This window comes from Jaculus jaculus, unplaced genomic scaffold (genome assembly GCF_020740685.1).
Source record: "Jaculus jaculus isolate mJacJac1 unplaced genomic scaffold, mJacJac1.mat.Y.cur mat_scaffold_42_1_1262500_arrow_ctg1, whole genome shotgun sequence".
Classification (NCBI taxonomy): domain Eukaryota; kingdom Metazoa; phylum Chordata; class Mammalia; order Rodentia; family Dipodidae; genus Jaculus; species Jaculus jaculus.
The window spans coordinates 632,773-636,851 of NW_025423496.1; positions in this window are offsets into that span (position 1 = coordinate 632,773).

Genomic DNA, 4,079 nt, shown 5'->3' on the forward strand with positions numbered 1-4,079 from the left:
CCTATTGTGACAACACAAAGCCCCACTGTGATTTCACATCAAAATGACTCACTGTCTCTTGACAATGACCAGCTATGACATCACAATGCTCTTACACAACACAATAAAACCAAATTGTTCATCAAAATTTCAACTGTAACACAAAAATGCCCTACTGTAACATCACATTTCCCCACTGTCACATTACAGTATCACACTCTGATATGACAGTGCTCCACTGTGACATCACAATTAACATCTGTGATATAAAAATGCTCAACTGTGATGATACAATATCCTAATGTGACATGACAAAGCCCCACTCTGATTCCACCGTGCCCCACTGTAATATCACAGTGTTCCACTGTTCATCACAGTCCCTCTGTAATATCACAGTTCCTCAATGTGATATCACTGAGGTACAGTGAGACATTACAATGCCACATTCTGTCATGATAATGCCTCATTGTGATGTCACAGAGCTTAACTATAAAATCATAATGTCCCACTGTGACATAACAAGGCACAACTGTGACATCACAAAACACGAGTGTGAATTCACAATGCTAGACCAACATCACAGTGACTCTCTTTCTCATTATAATGCCCCACTGTGACATTACAGTGTCCCACTGTGATATTAAAATGCTCCACTATGACATTACAATGCCCAATGTCAAATTACAATGCTCAACTGTGACATCACAATACCCTATTATGACATCATAAAGCCCTAATCTAATTTCACAATGCTACAGTGTAATAACACAAAAGACAGTTTTGAAATCACAGTACCCCACTGTGACATAAAAATGCACCATTGTGATATCATAGAGGTCCATTGTGACACCACAATGCACCAATCTCTCATCATAATGTCCCAAAGTGACATTATAAAGTTGAGCTGTAAGATCATATTGTTCAACTGTGATATAACAATGATCCAGGATGACATCAAAATACCCAATGTCACATCACAATGGTTAACTGTGACCTCACAATATTCTATTGTGACACCACAAATCCCCACTCTGATTTCACTGTGACACCACAAAGCCCTATTGTGACACCACAGTGCCACACTATGACACCACAGTGCCCCACTGTAATATAACAATGCTTCCCTGTGACATCACAATACCCTAATGTGACATCAGAAAGCCTCACTGTGATTTCACAATGCCTCACTGCGATATCACAATGCTCCACAGTGACATCACAATGACTCACTGTCTCATGATAATGCCCAGATATAACATCAAAATGCTCTCTTATGTCACGACACCAACTTGTTCATCACAATGTCCCATTTTGACATCATAATGCCCCACTGTGATATCACCATATCCAACTTTGATATAACAATACACCACTCTGACTTAAGAATACCCAATTGTTGGGCACAATAATGGGCCTCAGGCCACTGGAGACTAAAGTAGGCCTGAGCTGTCCGGCATGGATAAGGGCCTCAGGTTACAGCAGACCTACACCTCAATAATCTCGCCTTCAGAATGGCAAGAGTGGGGACACTCCCTCCTTTCCCCTGGAGGACCTGGACATCCTGACTTAGGTTTGGGTTTCCCGGTGGCCATGTGACCTTCTACCACACACCTGGAAAGTCCTTATATGGTAGTGATTTATCAGTCAGCAGCCTTCACACAGCCAATCCCTCTGCAACCCATACCCAGTACCTTTTCGTGCCACTAGATGAGCTCTTATAAGCCCATTCCCACAACAAATAAATGAGCTGTTCTCTGACACAGTCCCCCAGTGTTTCTTCCTGTCCACTCATGGCCACTCAAGACCTTGTTCCACAGTTGCCTGCAAAGCCTGGGAAACAAATACATAGTGAGTGGCCCCAGGGTGAGCAGGAACCACAACTGGCACCTGAACAGGGACACTCTGATGCACCAGGATAGGTGAGTGCCCCCCACCAAAGGGCATCAGCCTCTGTGGCATTGCCTCTACCACTGATGGCTGGCAGGTTTTCCCCTTTCCTCCTTTACTTTCAGTTTGCACTATCACTAGAGACCAAATAAAGTGAAAGGGGACCTTATGTCTCTTGGATGAGGCCACTCTTTGGCATTGATTAAAGGCCCCTAGACCTCTTTCTGGACTCCCACATCCCACATGGGTGTTGGCAACAATCCCCTATTTCTCTCCTGAACAAGAAACTGGTAATACAACAACCTCGTAAAAGCCTGTAGGATGGTCATTGGCCTCTTGAACTTGCAGGCAGGCTTGTGTCTGGACCTTTAGGGATTTCTCCATGGTGCTATCCAGCCCTCAGGAATATTTCCCTTTGGTCTTGGTGTCTTTACTCTTTTTCTATAATGAGTAATATCACCTCCCACCAAAAAGAGTCACAAATTTGAGGTTTACCAGCACATCACAAGGCTAGAGTCTTTAAGCGTTCCCAGAAGGAAGCCATCTCCTTTTAGGAATAAGTCCTCTAGATTTCCCCCTGCATGATTTCTGGGGATCCATATGACCCTGACATAACTTATCTAGCCAGGAGATGGGAAGTTCAGGAAGGAACCCACCTCCCCCTTTCCTTCCAATTATGGTGGCTATTAGACACTGCATTGGTCCTTCTAAGACCATCACCATGCCAAAATCAGATGATGACTCCAATGAGGCAGAACCCGAGGACCAGCCAGTGGCAGAATTGAGTTCCCTTGTAAAGGCTATGGAAGAAATTAGTAAGAAAATTACTCCAGACGCCCCTATGCTCACCCACATTTATCCACTCCTACAACCTTACCTATATCCTGAACCAAGCTGTCCCCCTCCGGACTCATGTTACACAGGCCAAAAGAATCCCATTATGATAAATTCCCTTGACCAGGACCCTTCTCTATCCACCCCCTCACTGACAATCACACAACTATGTGAGCTCTGGATAACAATACAAATACATACAATCAGGGAATCACAACTTTTTCTGTTAATGTCCAACCAACTGGGGCTCAGCCCCTAAAATATTATTCATATCAGGCCAATGACCTTAAATAACTCAGATGGGCAGTCAGGGAGGATGGGATGCATGATCCATGGAGTAAGTCACTCCTCCAGAGCCTATGGGGCTCCCTTAACAATTCCCAGGACTGCTGTGATATCTTCTGGTCTTTGCTGCCTAGCCCCCTATTCCTTCAATGGGAAGCCCTCTATAGAGATGAATGTCTCCAACAAATAAGAAGGAATCAAAACCAACAAAACACCCCCTAGGGCTTTGATGATCTGTTTGAACAGGGTTATTTCTTCACAGGAGTCGAGCAGACCCAACAACCCCCAGGGTACTATGACCAAGTCCACCTCTGTGCTCTTCAAGCATGGGATAGAATACACTCTCCTCTAGCCCCCAAGATAATACCTCCTCCTTGCTGTTCCTCTGTCAAAAACCAGAGGAAACCCTCTCTGACTTTATATTAAGAACAAGAATGAATATAGAAAAAAAAAAACAAATGTACTAGACCCCTGGGATGAACACTGGTGGATGGGGGTGACAGAAAAACTTTAGGCTCATGGCCTTGCACTGTCTCCCTCTGCCAACCTTCATATCTCTAGAGAGCTTGGCTCCATTTCTCACCTGGTTCTTACCACATTCTTTCACAGGAAAAACAAGTCAGAAAAGAGACAAGCCGTCATATCCTGAGCACAATACATCCAATAGATGGCCACTCTTTTCCCCTTTACCAACCACCCCAATGCTTCTATCTGCTTCTTTTGTGCATATACCACCCATCCCCTATGAACTATGTTCCCTATTAATGCCACCCTTGAATACCCCACATCTACAGTGAACTTTTCTGAACCCACTATAAATCCAACGATCCCACCACCTGGTTCTCTAACCCCTTACTCATTTGGCTCATCCCCTTCCTTGGCCCCCTCCGGACTATAGGAACCCTGTTACTTGTGGCTCCCTGCCTTATCACATTTTTCAGACAACAAATAACTAACATCACTAAGGTTGCTACCAATCAGGCTCTCATGTATCACCTCCAGGCCACTGGCGGCTAAAGTATGCCTGATCTGTTAGGTACAGCTAAGGGCCGCAGGCCACAGGAGGTTGCAGCAGGCCTAGACCCTGATAATCT